General features: G+C 38.7%; 1 long non-coding RNA gene across 2 annotated transcripts; it reads right to left on the bottom strand.

Moving 5' to 3' along the window:
- Positions 1 to 10,671: 10,671 nt before the first annotated feature.
- On the bottom strand, positions 10,672 to 19,956 carry LOC141912310 (uncharacterized). 2 transcript variants are annotated; one of them, XR_012620140.1, is made up of 4 exons: positions 19,934 to 19,956; positions 18,777 to 18,890; positions 12,160 to 12,249; positions 10,672 to 10,737 (listed from the first exon to the last, which is right to left on the bottom strand). It is a non-coding gene; the product is annotated as an uncharacterized LOC141912310 (long non-coding RNA). The 2 variants fall into 2 exon arrangements; XR_012620139.1 differs by lacking the exons at positions 18,777 to 18,890; positions 19,934 to 19,956 and adding an exon at positions 15,507 to 15,640.
- Between the last annotated feature and the right edge of the window lie 1,364 nt (positions 19,957 to 21,320).

The following is a 21,320-nucleotide window of genomic DNA, read 5'->3' as shown; positions in this document are numbered from 1 at the left end:
TACATCTCAGCCAGATAGATGGCTATCAAACTAAGGGAGCATGGCTTCACATCATTACGTATAACATTAAAATCGACAATGTGTGTATTGCTTTTCATGGCGAATAGAGTATTAATGAAATAATTCTAATTCAAGTCATATGATTACATAGTTTTGAGTGAAATATGTATAAAATATTTGCCGTTTTAGAACGTAAAAAGAATTCCATACGTTCGGATTCCATTTGAATGTGAACTACGTAATACTGGAATATATTGTAATGATTATTTGGAGTTGCCAGTTCTGAACTCGGATTCGGATGAATCGAAAAATATGTCGCATAAAAGTCTGTATGCGAGGAACAGAGAACACACCATTAATTTCGCTGTTGAAGTATAGGCAGAAACCTTTTTTCTGTCAATTGAAGCCACAGGAATCACTCATCCCCGTTTCCAAGACAGCTTAGAATTGAAAGGGGTTTTTGGTTAAAAACGGTCACACGCACGGATACCCCAGCTAGCTCAATCAGATTCCTATCCCCAATGACCAACGTTGCCGAAAATCAAGCAACAGTGAGTCTTGACACGGTAATTTAAGAAAAAACGTTCCATGAGTTTACGGAATATTGATATCTATGTCTGTTCGACTTTGGGCCTTATTTCGACTTAAAAATTAGAATACTGCATTCATATACGATATCATAACGTCGATACCCTAGCGAAATAATCGATAGCGATAAATGGAAGCGGATATTATTAGATGATGATTGCAATAGAATCAAATACGTAACCTCCTCAAATGTAAATTTTCAATTGATACGTAAAATAAACAAAAATGTTTATACTCATGTTCATATTTGGGAATTCATTCATTCATTCATTCATCATTTATTTAAGGAAAGAAGCGCGATGCTAAATGAGAGATAATGCCGCATCGTGAACTACAATAGCTCTACTTTGATGTCGAGTGTTGGAAATCCGCAGTGAACTAAAGCAATCAATGTGTATTATTAGACGGTGCCTATCTAGACAATCTTTTATCAATTAGCATTTTACTGAGGTGGCCGAAAAATAACCTGGTCGTTTTTAGATGAAGATCGTTTTGGAGTATGCGGTCTTAGATAGAATGCAACATAAAGTATTCATTTTTATAGTCTGGTACATGTTTTACCTTAAAATACGGACTTTCTCTCTCGATCGGTAGACTAGATTTGATTTATTTTGACTATCCCTTACAAATATGTATTATATATACATATATTAAATTTCAATTTTCAAAAGCAAAAAGTGTTTATTTGCCGTTTTGAAAGCGTTCAGTTTTTCAGAGTTCATTTGAACCTGAATTCAAATATATATATATATATATATATATATATATATATATATATATATTATATATATATATATATATATATATATATATATATATATATATATATATATATATATATATATATATATATATATATATATATATATATATATATATATATATATATATATATATATATATATATATATATATATATATATATATATATATATATATATATATATATATATATATATATATATATATATATATATATATATATATATATATATATATATATATATATATATATATATATATATATATATATATATATATATATATATATATATATATATATATATATATATATATATATATATATATATATATATATATATATATATGGGACCGATATGGTAACAGAAGCCAAGCAACCACAACGGAGAAGCAAGTCCGACCAAAATGATTTATTCCATCTATCCGCAGCGCGCAGTGGTGAGAATAATCATGTGCAATACCCGGCTTTAGCTCATTCAAATTAGTAGTGAAAATTTTTTACTGTAGCTTCAGTATCCTCGTTTCTAAAATGTACTGATTGAATGTCATATTGTACATTAGCGACACCTGGTGTATCATCACTCGCCACAAGGAGAATCCTGTATTGCTGCAGTAGTCGATGTCCTTGTGAATCCTCACTTTACACAGGTCGACTCGCCATTGCCACACTAGTTGATGTTCTACTTCACTAACGATTTACGATTTTATTTTACACTCCAACCATTTCCATGGTATATGGAGGAAAAATATTTTTCATACATATATACATAAACAAATATCTACAAAAACAACCCTAAAGTGACAAACATTTAAAGAATAAAAACGTTAATATTTACAGGAGGGATTGGAGGGATTTATACATCTGAGCCGATTTTAATAAATTTAGCCAATTGGACCATAGGGTTTTTCAAAATATCAAGGGTATTGAATATATTCAAATTCAAATAGTTTTGCGGAGTTCACCCAATTGAAAACTAGCGACACCTGGTGGTTCCTCAATAGCCACTGCTAGTATTTCTACAGTAGTCGATATCCCGGTGAATCCTCGCTTGCCACAGGTAGGATTTCAATTGCCACAATAGTCGATGGAAATGAATTATCGATTTCTCCATGAATGAGATTTCGAAGTTCTAGCTTTATCATGTCTTTGAATCTTAATGTCTTATTTTCGAAAGATGGGAAATGAGTGAAATTCCTCACAATCAAATGCACGGATAGATTTCTATTGTAATGTATGATAGCATTTATATTACATAACATATTTTCATATCAATTCATTCTAAAATGCACCTCAATACTAGATACACCCGGGGTTACCGCGGGTTTTTCAATGTAAAGGCGCCGATAAAAAATTCGTTTCCATGTCCTTCGTCGTCGATTGCGTAGATACAATATCTGAGGTCGTATCCCACATTATTGTGCGGGCTGCCGAATCCGGTTGTAAACGACCTATGAAGTCCACCTCCAGTAATATTCTCTTAGTTTATTCTTAGTTATCGTTGGTAATAAAGGAATTGGCCAATGATTCGTTAGATAATATATTTGTCACCCAACTTCGTTCAGAAATAAAAACTTCAAATATCTGATCTGAATATCGTACGACCTGCTGGCGTATTGAATCTACATTAAATCGGTTGAATATTTTACTTGATTTCGCAAATCATTTCATAACATCTACGCATATTAATGACTTTGGTTTGTTGAAAATCTATAAAAACGTATTTATACTGTTAATGCGTAATATCATTGTTCGCAAGTCTCGTCTGCAGTACATGCTAAGGTAAGTACGTTCTTCAGTAGGTTCGAACATTTTGCTGGCTCTCAGGTGAACCATCGAATATGCATAAATACCGCCACTATTGCGATCTTTTAAAGTTGTATCCGTGCTAACCCGGTATGAATCAGACCGCTAATTCTTAATGACTTGCAGGGGGTGGATTTAGGAAACAGGTAAGGCCAAATGGAGAAAAGAAAATGCATTTCTCAATAAAGCAACGATGTCAAAGGCCACTAGCGGGGCCCAGCCCTCGGTATTGATATATTTGTGAAGAAATACATCATAAAAGATGCAAACCCCGAAAGGATGAGCGTCAAGTTTGCATGATTTAACGATATTTGTCCTGTCGAAGAGGGCGATCTCAATGGGATGGCAGGGGACCTGACCCCCGAGAACACACCCTAAATCCGCCCCTGACTCGGGCTAAAATTAATTGCTGAATATGATTTGCCCCTTTTGTGGCAAACCGTCGAATATACATGGGCAAACACCCGTCGAATATGGGGAATCGATTAGATTGTTACATCGTGAACCACCGAATATGGTGACCCTCTTTTTCGATATCGGAACCAAACGCGAAAGTTTCAAAATTCTAAATTGGTTCATTTCCAACGCAAGTGCATATTCGACGGTTCACCGGAAAACCAGCGATTTGACTATTGGTCAATATTAGCCATTCTGTGAGCTTAGTCTGACTCTGAATTCAGTTCCACACTTGTCTCAGTTTAATCTGGATCCAGTTCTACAGCTGTGTGGGTTTGATATGAGCTTGGAATCAGTTCCACAGTTGTGTCGGTCTAATTGGATCTGGATCCAGTTTGAATTGTGTCTGTTTGATTTGACTGTGGATCCAGTTCCACAGCTGTGCGAGTTTAATTTGTCTTGATCCAGTTCCACAGTTGTGTGGGTCCTTTCAGTTCCACTTGTGTGCGCGCCTGTCCCTGTGGAATATTCGCCTATTTCGTTGTATATAAACTGATATAAATTGTATCTGTTCAGAATGTTTACTAAAACTCTGTTCATTACCTTGGCCTTGTTTATGGTCGTTGGAGCTATGGCAGCAAATGAAGGTAATTTATCAGAATTGTTCAGCTCAAAAGGTGTTTTAGGGGCAAGCAGCGACCGTACTCAGATAGAGCGGTTCTTAGATCTGATCCCTTCCAGATTTCCGTAGCGGTTTTCAATTTGACTCCCAGAAGGTCGCCTTTTAGGGATCGGTTGAGTTAGTCTTACAGTGTTTATTGGATCACAACCGCATTGAGTTCAGATGTTCCGCGGGCCGCAGCTCCAGATTTAAATCGCTTTTTTTGGTTTTATTCCCTCAAGATTGCCCTCGTGCCATTAGACAATTCGTAGATTTAGTCTTAACAAAACACAGCAGAAGCTGAAACATAGTTTTAACCAATTCAATTCAATTAAATACTTTATTACAACTTAAAAGTTTTACAGTAAAACATACAAGTATATAATGCAATAAAGGAAAAAAGGACAATTAATTTTACAGAGTAGAAAATTACAATTTAAAATAAACAGGATAACACATTTACGGAACTAGCATGATTTAGCATGATTTAGAAGACACCATTAACCATTGCTGTCTTGTCCTTATCTTTAGAAAGTCGCATTGGGAAGAGAGGAATAGGATGCAAGTGCAGAAACCGACCAGGTACATATTGGTTTATGTCCACCAACCTTGATTGTTGCTTTGCAGTTATGGGAAGATGCTGTCCAAACGAAGAAGAAAAAAACCCCTTCATGTAGTTGCTGCGCTAACTTTTTTGGAAAATTTTGTCCACACAAAACAATTATTTGAAATGAATTTGAAGAAAACAAAATGCAGTTGAAAATAACCTCTTTGAAGTTTTGATTTAGACGGTATGAAATGAATTTAAAAAAAAAGATAAAATGAAGCAGAAAATAACACTGTTTTGTAGTTTTAATTTAGACGGTCACTCGCATTCAATCACCCATATTTCAACTGGATTGGAATATTCCCGTCTTGTCGACCTTTTAGGCAGGCTTGTGGTTTTATCACAAGATCGCATCAAAAAACGAGGGGTCAATGGATCTTGAATCTTCGTCGAGGAAAAAGGCTCCAAGAAATGTCGCAGAAAATGTACACCTTGGAGGTGACTTCACCCAGTCCTGAGAGTGGCCGGTTCGAGGTGCTTCGTATACTGCCGTCTACTGAGAGCTCGTATGAACCACCACCAGGGGGCGAGATAATGATACACATCACTGGCCTCCATATACCATGGAAATGGTTGGATTGTAAATAAAATCGTATTCGTGATCGTCTCAATTTATCAAATTAGTTTTAGATGTATATAGATCCCTCCAGTAGTATAGTATGTTGTAAATAACTGACACTACGGTTCTCAAAGAAGGAGGTGACTCCGTTTTTCACCTAAATTACACCAGAAAATAAACAGTACCGGTAACTCGTTCGCGCTAGATCGCATTTTAAACAAATTCTGGAGCTTTTTGTCAACTTCAATAATTCCCTTGTTTATAACGTAAAATTTCCGTCGGTAAAAGTATTGATTAATTTTTTTCTAACAAATGTATTGGTCATAAGATCAGCCTGTAGCCCAAGCTCTCAAGTTAAGTGTTATCACCGGGGTTTTCATGATATGAATAGTGTGATTTTAGGGTTTTCATGAAAAAATACACTGTCCTCCAGATACAATACGGTAACTACAAAATTTGTCTCCAACATCTCGCCAAAAGATGTCGTCGAAACTACTTGAATCTGGTGTTAGTGATAAAGCTGTAGTGAGATCCAAGACGATATCAATGTTTATAACTTCACCAGCGCGCACTGTTGCATTAAATTTATGAATGAGTGATATCATAAAAAACGATAATTATCAGCTGAGTTCATCGCTACTTTTACTTCGTTTCTATCTTAATCTAATGCAGAGATATGAACGAAATAAGACAATAAAACGGGGGAAAAATGGGGACAAAAAATTCAACAATGCGGACCCGGCGGGTACCCAAAAATGGCGCCTGGAAACTGTAAAAAGGCTTATTATTGTTCACCTATCGAATAGTGACTACTCATTTGTGCATAGATGACGCGACGAGTTATTTGTTCACGCCAGATACAGCTATGGCTAGATGTACTCATCTTCGGTTTGGTTACCTCCCACCGAAGCTCAAGCCAACACTTCCTTCAGTGTTCTATACGGCCCAAGATTTATTGGGCGGACAAGTTGCTGCTTAGCGGCCACCAGTCTAGGGCTGTATATTTAGCCAAACAGATGCTAAACCATACCCTCAGTGGTTTTTAGAATGGTACAGATCTGAATCTGGCCTTAAAATAAGTATTCAACACCGATTAACTAGAATTGTAGTGTATTTGACCTCGAAAATTGTGAGGAAAATGGTGATAACGTTGACACTTCAACTAAACTATTATTAACAGACGACCATTTGTCAAATGATTACTCCCAAGAATTAAGCGAAATATGTTCAGTCTCTTAAGTAATAAACTCCTAAGTATCTCCAATTTAGCAAAGTTGTCTTGGGCCGGGAATTCGCGAATAACCATCAGATAATTTGATAGGTTATTGCAGATAGTTCTAAAAATCGCGTTTGACAGAATTTGATTATTTCAACTTTGTATTGCAAATTGTTCTGAGATTGGAAATATCATATAGCGACGACTGGTAGATTATCTGTGATATCCACTTCATAGATTTGAAACACACGTATTCGTATAGTGACGTTTTGAAATGTACCGTAAGGTATCGTCTAACCATTGGTGCCGGTGTCCCTGTATATTACACTGTTCATTCAACCGCGTTATGACAAAACCAGTATAGCCTATACATTGAATCCTTTCCTGATATTGTGTCCTCTTCTGTGGGCATTGAAAAACGTTCGATCGGTATTGCACCAATTTGAGGTTTAATTCTTAACACTGGCCGAATTCAGTGTACAAACAGATATATGCGAAGCCCGCTAGAGCGCACAATCTAAAGCGACAGCGGCGAATACACATGTACTTCCGTAGGTATCGAATATTCAAACAAGAAATAGAACGTCCTCGGGAACACGCGATGGTCTAACCTGCTTCCAGTCAACCGGGGTAATTGGAAGTTTTCATTTCTATTTTCCAGATGATCTCTTTTCGCAATTCCTCGGGACTTGATTGTTGCCGGATCGTCATGACCTAACGAACAACTGGACAGAGGAGTCAGTATATCCCAAATCAATCCATGAAGCTCTACACGTCACATGAATCACGGTGAGCAGACATTTCAACTTCCTCCTGAATGTGTAACTTCAATTAGTTACGGATTTAAGCGAAACCGTTAGTTGTGAATGACTGGATATAACGAACGTCAATAGGCATATTAGTCTTATTCAACATTTGGTTGCTTTTTCAGATAGGACCTTCTTCTTTTTCAGTACTTCCAATGCGTGATCACTCGATTCCCGACCTTCCTCGATTCACCAGGACCTGATTGCATCATTGCGCTGATTAGAACAGCCCGTTCCGATGTTTGACTCATGTGAGCTGAGTTCTGTCTAAGCTTGGATTTTACATCTCGAGGAAAAGCTAATCCAAGAAGCTACTCTCACATCAGCCGGTGAGTAGACAATTTGAATATCTGGGTCCGGTTGCATTGTCATGGCTTAGTTCTGTAGCCAATCTAACCTTTTAAGACCAGTCTTGATATTTAAGATCAGTTTTGGACTTTAGGTCACGACTGTGCAACTGCCCCCCCCCCCTCCGTTATTTAGGAAACTTAGTTTAGGTTAGGTTTAGGCTTAGTTAAACAGAAAACTCAAGTGCAGACGATTTAATCTCACCTCGAATACAATTGTGACTATCAATTTAACAACTTAAGACCAGTCTTAAGATTTAAGATCAGTTTTAGACATTAAGTCACGACTGTGCAACTGGCCCCCGTTGTTTAGGAAACTAAGTGTTAGTTAAACAGATTGACCCTCGTTGTAGCAAACTCAAGTACAGAAGATTCAATCTCACCTCGAGTACAACTGTGAACTGTGATCCTCGCTTACCCTAATTCATTGGTCCTTTACATTGCAAAATAATTCTTGGGCGGACAGGTTACCGCTCAGCGGCTAACCAGTCTATATATCTAGCCAATCAGATAATAGCATTGTTTTAACCGGCAATTAGCTCTATGAATGCCACGCATCTGATTGGCTAAATATAGACTGGTGGGCGCTGGGTGGCCATCATACCCGATATTTGGAATTTAGCAATGGGATTTGATTTTAATCATATATTTTAACGGTTTGATGATTTATGTTCGGCGGTGTCAGGTGCTAATTTGACTTGAAAGGATTCGAGTTAAGACAGGTCGAACGATTTATCAGATTCAATAGACTGAAGAAAGTTTTTACATTCATGTACGATTAAAAGCTACTTCGTTGTAAACCGCTAAATTATCAGAGACTAAACCATCAAATATCGGATGCGAGACGAAAGATTCATAACATTCGTGAATATTTAAAAAAAAACATCTTAAGATATGAATGAAGATATTAATTTCTCACTTGATCCATTCATTGATAGTATATGTGGCAAAACTTAGGTCACGCAAAGAAATCAATTACCCTCGTTTCTCATCAGCTCTGTTTGTAGAAACGACGTGGGCGACAGGTTTTTATTTTTACCTCCAGCCCAAGGGAGAAACAAGAAGCCTTATTCAAATTTTTCTGCGACTTTATTTTGTGGAAACAATGTATCTGCGACATGATTTCTTTGCTCCCGATTTTCCTGCGACTTAATTTTTTTGAAACGATTTTTCTGCGAATTCATTTTTTTCGAAACAATTTTTTAGCGACTAAATTTTTGCTTCCAATTTATTTGCGACTTTATTTTTCTGGAAATTTTTCGGAATTTTTCGCGTTTAAGCTATTATTTAGCGTGGCCTAATGAGTTTGCGATAACGAGGGTCCTCTGTTTAGAATAGATATCAATCTGTAACTCGGAACCACACCGTCAGACACTCACCATTTATTGTGTTAAGATCAGTTTTTGAAAAGTGTGCTGATTGAATATTTAATGCCTGGTGTTCGAACTTCATTAAATCGATGAATCACTGAATAGCTGAATTTCATCCAATTTTGCTGAATCATTTTTTTTCTTTAGTAGAATACGTTAAATACATGTGATTTTTACTCAAAAGAAATCTCCCAAATTGCGCCCGTATTTAAACCAGGCAATAAGAAATGTCGGAAAATTTCAGTAGGACTACAGTAACTGACGTAGTAGCTTGCGGACAACGGTAACGGCGATCATCACCGGTGCTTCGGGTTTTGTAGTCGTTCAGAAATTCTTTTTATACTCCCTTCTTTTTAAACGAGGGGAATTTACCAGTGTCAGTAAAAATCAAAATAACATATTGGCACAATTGAATGCCCAAGTTTTATCGTTTGTTGCGTTATCTGCCAGGTATCAATGAGGACTCTATGTTCGACTGTGGCAATCGAGGATCCACCAGGCTCGCTAGTGTGTATTCAGGCATTCAGACTACCACTCTCGGATTTGTTCTCAAATTCAATTAAAAGCTATCAATAATTTCTTAAATTCTCTTGGATGGCGATCATAATCAAATTGATAGGCGATCAGTAAAGTTCACCCTTTACATGAACCTAAAGTTCATCCGAGTTTATCAGAGGGATTTGCCTAATTAGTGATGAGGGAGGCTAATAATCTAGATGAAAGTTCTAGATTTTGATAGGGTTGTCGCACTGATACGCACGCCGTCTAGTGGGATAGCTGGTGGCACGGAGTCCTCATTGAAATGAAATTGTTGGCTGGTGGGTGTAAAAAAATAACTCTCGTTTGTCGGTCCTGAACCGCTTGCGATTCCAAATTCGAATACTAATATAATACTTTAATCTTGCTTTAAATGCTCTACTGTCATCAAATATGGAGCCACCGATATTATCATATTGTTCATTCTACAATGATTTGACTAAATGAGTGAAATTGGGGAAACACTGATAAGAATATGATAAAATTCAGCCATCCAGCTTTTCAGAAATTCAGTGGTCCGTCGATTCAGCGAACTCGGAACACCGTCTAATTTATCGGTATTACTTGTTAATATCTCGGGTGAATCCCTAAACACTTGTGAAGTGTGGACATTCATTAATCACAATGATTGGTGATATCGTCTGTTTGAAGTGGGTTCAATGTTCAGGCAAGAGATTGATAGATTCTACATTAATTCAAATATTATGACGCATCAATTAAACCATCGTGTAGCAGTCACTTTTTACTGTAGCAGTAATCTTATCCCTTAATTTTATCCCTCATAACCGCCTTTTCGGGGGTCTCGCCGTGCAAGTAGTTTCGATTCGCACTTCACCTCGGAACTTGTATCTTGAAGATGGTTAGGTTTCAAACATGATTCGTTCATTACGTTCTATGACCACATCACTTCAGAATTTCCTTAAAGAACTAAACACTGACGTCCAACATGAATTGAAAGATAACACTAGCAGCGATATTCTAAATAATATTTTTCATATTCTATTTCATTCACAATTACGTCCTTCGTTACTTCGACAAAAGTCTGCTGTTTCGCTGCCGTCCTTTTTCATGGTCACAACGCCCCCTGAAACGATCAAAACAGATCTAACTCAATTTGAAGACAAAATTCCGCCATATTTTATGACGCTATATACATGTTATTCATGGTCGTTCTTAGGAGGCGTTATAGGTCAATACTAGGTTATACTCCAAAATAGATCAATATGGTTCGATAGTGAGGGTTTAATTGGATATACTTGAGGACAATGGGGTATCGGCACAAACCAGATGGCGCTACTATACACTCTGTAGTTCATTTTTATGAGCTTTGATCAGGATTTTTAGGCTCCCAAATGGAAACGTTGTCGAATTGGGCAAGATTAACGTTCCCAATAAGTGTATGGTACAGTTTTGTTAGAAATTGATTTACTAATGAAAAAAGTTGACCCGAATTTCATTGAAATGTAGAAGAAATTGAAGTGCGGTAACCGAGTTACCACTAGTGACACCTGGCGGATCCTTGCCTGCCATACGTGGACTCCTCGATTGCCACTGAAGCGGTGCCGTTACCCCATTGCGACGATTTTAAATTGTTGAGGTTGATGGAAACTTTTATATAAGGGTAATTATCACCCAGTCCCTCGGTCCCGTATATAAGGGTTAAGCAGGTAAATACCTAGCCCTTCGATCCAAGACACTTTCTATTAGGGTCATCTACGGAAGCAATCAGCCCATCCATCAACAAATGCCCATCGATCCCAGCTCATCGAAAATTGTCGGAATATACCATTTTACAGTTGCTAGCCGCTATTTTGTTAGGGTACTTTATCCTGTATCGCTGGGTCATTTTTTCTCTTTTTTTAAATCCATTTGTGAAGCGTGTTTTATCGTATTTCATTGGTCTGTAGATGGATTACGACAGTTTTAGTAAAATCCAAACCGTGTGAATCTCTAGTTTTCTGGTATGTGAAATTCATTTGGCAAATTCGCAACGATACGACGTGAGAGCGATATAAAAAAAAACTGTGGCCAATTTTTGCTGCGTGCGATCTAATTTAGGGTACTCAAGTTTGAAGTTCGTAATTTTTAGAAATATTTTTCCATAAATTCAAACATTTCAGGAATTGTGCACAATAACGCCCCTATCAAGTGAACTTTTAATTGTGAAGATATCGTGCCGGCGCTGTTTTCTATGTGTTTATGGGCGTTTCTTTTAATTTTTCACTATTCTTGTCTCGAGAGGTAGAGAAAAAAATGACCCGACAATACAGGACAAGATACCCTGACAAAATGGCGGCTAGCAACTGTAAAATGGTTGATTGTCGATCAGTAACAGTATCAGGCTACCTCCAGCCTTCGCATAATCTACTTATTCTGAGGTGAGACTTCGACCTCAATTCAGCCTCGTTGAATATCATAATTATAACTCATTAATTCGAGATTTTTATGATAAGTTTTAGAAATATCTTGACCTAATTTACAGATATTGAATTGGATTCATACTTACAAACCCTGTCGTTCCGCATTTTTTAAGTTTTTACGACTAACGCATCATTAGTAATTCAACCCCTTACAGTATCATCCTTACTACTTCACTCTACAAAATAAATAGGGCATTCAAGCTAAAGGCGGTTGCGAGTCCTAAAACTCGGAGTCATGATATATGCATAGATTTGCCATTCTTTCACTGGGCTCAGGTGCAACTGTTTCAGTTGTCCGTCGCACATGAGCAAATCTCATCCCCACATGGGCAGGTTTAGTCGCGTTCGAGCATATAACGTCATTCACGCATGGGTAGGTTTGGTCACGCAAGAGTAGGTTTGGTCACGCACGGACACATAACGTCACGCACGGGTAGGTTTAGTCACGCACGGGTAGGTATGGTCACGTACGGGTAGGTTTGGTCACGCACGGGTAGGTTTGGTCATGCATGGGCAGGTTTGGTCACGCATGGGCAGGTTTGGTCACACATGGGCACAACGTCACGCACGGGTAGGTTTGGTCACGCACGGACATATAACGTCACGCACGGGTAGGTTTGGCCACGCACGGGTAGGTTTGGTCATGCATGGGCAGGTTTAGTCACGCATGGCCACATAACGTCACGCACGGGTAGGTTTGGTCACGCATGGGCATGTTTGGTCACGCACGGGTAGGTTTGGTCATGCATGGGCAGGTTTGGTCACACATGGCCACATAACGTCACGCACGGGTAGGCTTGGTCACGCACGGGTAGGTTTGGTCATGCATGAGCAGGTTTGGTCACGCATGGGCAGGTTTGGTCACGCATGGGCAGGTTTGGTCACGCATGGGTACATAACGTCATGCACGGCTAGGTTTGGGTATGTTTGGTCATGCATGGGCAGGTTTGGTCACGTACGGGTACATAATGTCACGCATGGACGCATTATGTCTCGCATGGACGCATAACGTCACGCACGGGTAGGTTATGTCATACATGGACAGGTTTGGTCACACACAGGTAGGTTTGGTCACGCATGGGCACATCACACACGGGCGATTTGGTCACATAGACACATAACGTCACGCACGTCGCGCCTTCTATCACATTTACTAGGTCTGGCTCCATATTATAGATACCGATTTATCTAATTTCTTTAGCACCTGCCTATATCGTAAGATTGAATCCTCGGAACTGGTTTCGTTCGGAACGAATGTATAACATGATTTCAGTGGTGATACGACGACGTATTTTTTTCTGGACTTCTAGATAAAAGGATTAAGTCACGATACCGTTAAGTGGACGGTGAAAATGCACTGGGACACCGCCACCACAAGGCAGATATTACCAGACTGACCGTGTTCATAATTCGAACTGAAACATCGCACGAATACATGGAAATCGTTTTCATTTAGTTTTGTTTGGTTTTTTTCGTCCGACCTTACTATCTCGATTATGATAAACCATTTTACAGTTGCTAGCCGCCATTTTGTTAGGGTACTTTTGTCCCGTATTGTTGGGTCATTTTTTTCTCTTTTTTAAAAACTATCCGTGATGTGTATTGTATCATATTTCATCTGTCCATGGATGGATTTTGACAACTTCAGCAACATTCAAACCGCGTGAATCTCTAGTTTTCAGTTATGTAAAAAATCATTTCTCAAATTTACAACAATGCGACATGAGAGCGATATAAAAATCGGTGGTCAGTTTTTTCCTTGCGCATAGAAATCCAGGGTACTGAACTTTGAAGTTCGTTATTTTCAGAAATAATTTTCTAAAAAATCCAAACATTTCAAGCACTGTGCGCATAAACGCCCCCTTTTATGTGAACTTTGAAATTTTAAGATATCTTGCCTCGTTTTTTTCCTATGGCTCTTTAACTGCAGCGCGTGTATTGTCATTCCGAGATTTGGCGCTGTTTTCTTTGCGTGTATTTCAGTATATGGGTGTTATTTCTTCATTTTCACTACACTTGTCTCTACGGAAAATGGTTTTAATTGTTGGTACGAGTATCAGGTTTAAATATTACGGCATTAATACTGTATTCCGTTCTCCGGCGCTAGTTCGTAATGGCTGTAATGGTAACCGCTTTTACGGCAGGCAGAGGCTTACGTACATGCACCCAAGAAAACCCAAAATATCACTCTTTTGTTGTAAATGCAATCCACACACTTCTTGCGTTTTTGTGATGGTAGATGTCACTTTTTACTTTTTATCATCTGCGTCTGGCATTCGAACTTGATACTTGATATTTCACCACCAAAACAAGAAAACGTTTTCCTATATTTTCTTCCCAATCTAATCAATCTTGAGTGTACTCAATAGAAAGTATTCATAGAAAATAGCTGAATATTTGCCCCACCCCATTTGTCCAGCTTTTTGACCACTTCTCCATCCATCTAATTTCAGTAGATTTTTATGTAAATTTATTGATAGACTACTGATTTAAATGGTCATCATACTCGATTTTGAGTGCTATATTTCTTTTCTTCTTCCATCTCAATATAGGCCCATATATTCTCTTCCCGCGCGCAACTTCGAATGCGTGATCAAAATGCCGCTCAGTCTCGCTGCTAAAACTGGTCAGAAAAATCCCTTAAACCCCAACATCTCTAATGTCCCCGATCTATTATATTGCATAAACGACGTGATATTTAAACCTGATACTCGTACCAACAATTAAAACCATTTTCCGTAGAGACAAGTGTAGTGAAAATGAAGAAATAACGCCCATATACTGAAATACACGCAAAGAAAACAGCGCCGAATCTCGGAATGACAATACACGCGCTGCAGTTAACGTGCCATAGGAAAAAAACTAGGCAAGATATCTTAAAATTTCAAAGTTCACCTGAAAGGGGGCGTTTATGCGCACAGTGCTTGAAATGTTTGGATTTTTTAGAAAATTATTTCTGAAAATAACGAACTTCAAAGTTCAGTACCCTGGATTTCTATGCGCACGGCAAAAACTGACCACCGATTTTTATATCACTCTCATGTCGCATTGTTGTAAATTTGAGAAATGATTTTAACATAACTGAAAACTAGAGATTCACGCGGTTTGAATGTTGCTGAAGTTGTCAAAATCCATCCATGGACAGATGAAATATGATACAATACACATCACGGATAGTTTTTAAAAAAGAGAAAAAAATGACCCAACAATACGGGACAAAAGTACCCTAACAAAATGGCGGCTACCAACTGTAAAATGGTTTATTATCTATTATTTTGTTTCACTTTTTAAGGTGCCATCATTTTCACATGACTTCTAGACGGTCCAATGCGCTTCCTTGGGCTAAATTAGGATGTTTCCGATGGTTTTTGATGATCATGAAATTCAGGGATCGATAGGACCCTCCTAAATGTCAAAAACATAAATTCTTTACCTTCGACCGGGACCTCCAGGAACCCGGGGCCGTCCGCCGTTTCAATTTGTCTCTAAATATCCCCATTATATCCACTAAGTAGTCATTGATTTTGGAAAGTTGTTTTCAACCATATTGGATACAAGATTATCTTCCTGGTGCGAGGCTTTTCCAGTCCTTTCCGAATCGCAAGCAGGTTTTAGACCATCATGCAGCACTATAGACCAAATGTTTGTCCTAAATTAAATTGTAAAATCTTTTTATTAGTATGGTAACAAAGTCTGTGCTGCTTTCCTAGATTTTTCTAAAGCTATTGACTTAGTTGACCGGTCAACTCTGATGAACCAACTCCAAAGTAGGGTTTATGGTTTTTATGGTTTATCTAAAATCCTTAGAATAATGCACTCCATGTATAGAACAACGAAATCGTGCGTAAAGCAGCATAACGATTTGACTGAGTATTTTGTATGTCACATTGGAGTAAGACAGGGAGAGTGTATATCTCCTCTTCTTCTTAATCTGTTTATCAATGATATGGAAGAGCATTTTAAAGCAATGATTATGATGGAATTGACTGAGGTACATTCAAACTCTTATCATTGTTATATGCTGATGATGCGGTTATACTCGCCGAGACGCCAAAAGGAGGTGCCCTTGATAATATTTTTGAGGTGCCCTTGATAATATTTTAGATTACTGTCATGTAATGCATATCGGAATTAATTATGAAAAAAACGAAAACTGTCGTCTTTAGAAAAGCAGTCAAGAATGTAAGATATTTTGTCCTGAGGATCGACGGACAAGTAATAAAAAAGTGTAATTTGCTTTACATACTTAGGTATGGAATTCAATTTCAATGGAAAACATGATGTAACTATCAACAATCCTGGGGCCAGTTGCACAGTCGTGACTTAAGTCAAAAAGTGGTCTTAAATCTTAAGACCAGTCTTAAGTTGTTAGATTGGCTATAGAACTAAGTTGGTCTTAGACCTGTCTTATGTCTAAGCCATGACTATGCAACCGGCCCCTGCGTCTCGGGGAGTATCAGCATATATACCGGGTACTATAACTTCAGAAAATACCTCCCACAGTATCCAAGAGATACACCCAGGCTAGCCATTAAATTCTATAACAGCCTGGCAATACATGTTTTAACTTATGGCTGCCAAATATTGGGCTTCAAGCTACAGAAAACTGGAGGGAATCCCTCTCAAATTTTATGAATACATCTTGGGAGTTAAAAACTCCTGATTAAAAACACCTGATAATTTTGTGTTAAGTGAAATTGGTCAATATCCAATATTTATTCAGCAAAGAATGTTAATTGTGAAATACTGGCTTAATATGATTAAAACTAAACCCAAGAAACTAAGCTGATGTACAATCAAATGTTAGATGATATCATACGCGATCACCGTGTTATTAATTGGGCTTCTTTAGTTAGAAATCTATTGAATGGTCTAGGATATAGCCAATTCTGGTTAGACAATGGAAAGCGGTTCTTGCGCTCAGTCGAGGTTAGAATGCTTGATCAGTTCAAGCAGCAATGGCATACTTTTTAAAAAAAACTCATCTTAAGCCAAATATTTTCGTGAATTTAAGAAGGGAGTAATTTATGAATCATATCTAGGTTTACCCAAGGATGTACGTATAAGGATTGTAAAGCCGGGCGTAGGTCGGCCTTGCGACGCGACGCGATCGTCGAGTTGCGTCACAAGTGGCCGCGCAAGTCGGTTGCGATGCAGTCGTCAGCTACTGTGTGCGACTAGTTGCTGCCAGTTGCAACAGCACGCAGGTCGGTTGCGACTGTCACGTCGCGTCGCAGAAAGTAGAACATGTGCGACTCATTGCGACTGGCGTCGCGAGCAGTCGCAACCCGTCGCTGGCAGTCGCAAGGTAGCGTAGGTCGGTGAGTCGCTGCGACGCGATCGTCGCAGGTGGTCGCAGTGAGTCGCGTCGCAGTGAGTCGCAAGCCGTAGAAAGGCCGACCTACGCCCGCCTTAAGGCGGGCGTAGGTCGGCCTTGCGATGCGACGCGATCGTCGCGTTGCGTCACAAGTGGCCGCGCAAGTCGATTGCGATGCGGTAGTCTGCGACTAGTTGCTGCCAGTCGCAACAGCACGCAGGTCGGTTGCGACGGTCGCGTCGCGTCGCAGAAAGTAGAACATGTGCGACTCATTGCGACTGGCGTCGCTGGCAGTCGCGAGGTAGCGTAGGTCAGTGAGTCGTTACGACGCGATCGTCGCTGGCGGTCGCAGTGAGTCGCGTCGCAGTGAGTCGCAAGCCGTCGCAAGGCCGACCTACGCCCTCCTTAAGGTTTAGATGTTCTAGTCATGATGATCTATTAGTCGAAACTGGACGCTGGGCCAGACCCAAGATACCATATGATAATCGTATTTGCAGATGTTGTAATCTGAATAAAATTGAGGACGAATATCATTTTGCCTTAATCCGTCCTGCATACTCTGGCTTAAGACAAAGCTATATTCCAAGAACTTACTGGAAAAAACCGAACAAAGAAAAATTCATCCACTTAATTTCCAGTACTAGTAAATCATACAATCTTTCTACTGTTCTTAGGAAAGCCTTTAATACCCGTCTTCAACTGATGAAGGGGTAATCTAACTATGTGCAGTGTGATGACCACATAGATATATGCCATGTATGTCATAAATCTGTGTGAAAAGGCTTTCAATCACCTTTGGTATATTATGTATTTATATGCCTTTAATTATCTTCATGTACCCGCCATACAGTATTATGTAATTGTGTTGCATCATAAAAACTGGTTTTTGATATAATAAACTAGTAATTCAAAGCCAGTTAGATGGAATATGAGTCACTATGTTAACCCACTGTCGTCACCCAGCCGGAAGTCACAGTCCGCCTATACTAACGAAACGAATGCTGTGACCTCCGGTCACACCTAGCACGGTTCAAATCAAATACTTTCAAGTAAGAATTATGACCGAATGCGGAGAAATAAATTCGAACCGTTTGCATTTGATTATCAATATTAACTCCACAATTTTCTAGATATATCGAGGCTCTAAGTCGAACGTGAATTACTGGTATTAACTTTTACCTGTGGCGCTAGCTCAATTCATTTTCAAGTCAGTTAGCCCCGGGTAAAAGTTCATAGCATTCTATGAAAATCGGTCTAGGTCCAAATATATATTCGAGTTTGGAGTGGGTTTTGTAAAACGGTTTGCAGAAAAAAAATACTACATTTCGTAATGCAGCATAAAACCACCAAATAATTCTGAATCTAATGAAATTGGTATATACTTACAATTCGCGCAATCCATTCGTGCATTGGCCGCGCCGGCACGATTCCCGATCCATATTTCAACTCGTGTCGTAGTATTTGGACTGACACAACATTAAATCCTGTTACGACGGATTTCTGTAAAAAATAAATCATCACAACGTACAGGGAAAAATACAAAATTGTCAACAGTGTAGATATCATAGAACGATAACCACTCTCAAACGTGGTGAACGGATAATAAGATAAAATCCCACTATTTACAGATTAAAAGAATTTAAAAACCTGACCACACCTGACGAAGAGCTCTAGGGTGAGATCGAAACGTCGTGTCTTTTATATATTTTTGATTGAATAAATAAATTCCGGTTTTTAAATTCTTTTAATCTGTAAATAGTGGGATTTTATCTTATTAGTGTAGATATCAGTGTAGATATAATACCACGGCGTTTGAACTACGTCGAATCACCGAATTCGATCAAGACATAGACTTTTTAATTAATTTGTAGCCAAGTAAATGCAAAATATAAATTTGCTATCGAGATAGAAGGACGATCCGTCTTTTAAAACTAGATACGACGTGTCATGATTGACGGCCAGATAACACTAAATTCGTGTTGTTTTGCTGCTAGCGGTAATAAGTCCAGTCTTAGTAATTCCGTGATTTTAAGATTAAAGTACCCTAAATTAAGATTAAATTAAGCTGGCCACACTAATATTTATTCATGGATAATAAGATATTCGAAACCGCGAACGATGAATTCACCAATACGTTTTAAACCGAGAAATATATATTCACAATAGCGGTAAAAATGTCCCATCAGTAAATTTCATTAATCAATGTATTTAATCGAATTTCAACTGAATTCGGCGATTCGGTCATTCGGCGGAGTTCAAACACTCAACAAACAAACACAAGACTGGAAATAGCCGAGATCGCACCTGGTATGCGAGTAAATCAATAAATCTTTGCTAGACACAGCATCATTCCGAGTCTTCGATAAGTATGATATTTCAGTTTAAACAATTGTCGAACCGATTAAGGTCGGACACGAATATCTAGCATTTGCTACGTCTATCTGAACCAAGAAATTTAGTGTAACGAATATCAACAATAATTGACGAAAATGCGCATTGTGTACATTTTCGAATTAAACCGACCAAATATAATTTCAACTTACAATATAATATAGAATCCTGCAGAATCAGCGGCGACGAACCGCTCGTAACGGCGAACAACCACAGCCTGACCAGGGTGACACACACGCACACGTCTAGTACATTTCGTATACGTGGTCATAATCCATAACGATATGCGTCGCTGTGAATACTCGAATAACCTCGATAACCTGTGATCCCTATTGAAAACTTTCGATATGAATTGAATCGTTCTCGATGATTAGCGCCACGGACTTGAGTCTCTATGACACGACCGGACTGAGCGATCGAGTCTTCTGAATGATACGTCGCGGTTGCCGCGATATCCCACCGTCACTGTTTGGGCCAAAGTTTAGAATCCGGTTACAAGCAGTTCCGGGACAAAATTTGTCTCGGAAAATATGTGATTTGATTACATACAGCCGAAGCTCGTTACAACGTCAGTCCTGGAACCTACAGGATTTTGGCGGTATAACGAAATGACAATTGGGAGAGTATACACAACATGACTAGCAACCAAATCCAGATTTAGACATAAGTTGATCTTAATTTAAGAATGATCTTAGCTCATTTCATTTAGATAATAGAAAAAAAATGACGGAGTAGACGTGTGATACTGCCGTCCACATGTATCGATTATTAACCAAAAGACTGAAAACGACGCCATTGATGAAAGATCGTTGGCGGTATAACGAATGCTTTTACCATGAGTTTTATGTTCTAGGATTTCGTTGGCATTATGACGGATGGTAAGAGGTGATATAACGAGAGCTAATTTACATACAAATAGATACCAAATGAACTAAATTTGGTGGTATTTATTTGGTTGGCAAATTTCGTTTGATTTTTTGATTTGGTGTCCCTTATAGACCAGCCACACCTGCCGGGAGCGGAACAGGGGGTTTGATTTTGAAATCGGAAATCGAAGTACCGGTACAGATATAGTCGTGTGATCGGCGGTCGAGTTAACAGAATTGTTTGTATAAATCGAAGTACGTAATTGGTAAATTCGGTTCCGGTTCATTCAAACGATCTTCCAACCAGTCCGAACCGGCAAGCGACTGATTGGGGTGAATTTTCTTGGCTGCCTAATTCAATACATCGAAATTTTGGAAATAGCTATATTACAAGGTTGAAGATCATTCTGTGCATTTTTATATTGTTTGGTCATTTTCTATGTGTAATTAGTCCGATAGTTCATTGTAGTTTTTCTCGGGTTGATGTAGCAGTCCTCTAAGTTGACGGATGGCAGTATAACGAGCTTTGACTGTATTATATCCATCCACCCTGCCCTACGGAGTATACGCGCATCTGACTGGTGAACTAGCTGGCGGCTGGATAACTGGATGATCGAGTGACTGGGCCACTGTACGACTCGATCGATAAACTGAATGGCTGGACGACAGACCG

This window comes from Tubulanus polymorphus, chromosome 10 (assembly GCF_964204645.1).
Source record: "Tubulanus polymorphus chromosome 10, tnTubPoly1.2, whole genome shotgun sequence".
In the NCBI taxonomy this organism is placed as follows: domain Eukaryota; kingdom Metazoa; phylum Nemertea; class Palaeonemertea; order Tubulaniformes; family Tubulanidae; genus Tubulanus; species Tubulanus polymorphus.
This window is presented reverse-complemented; position numbering and strand designations above follow the sequence as displayed.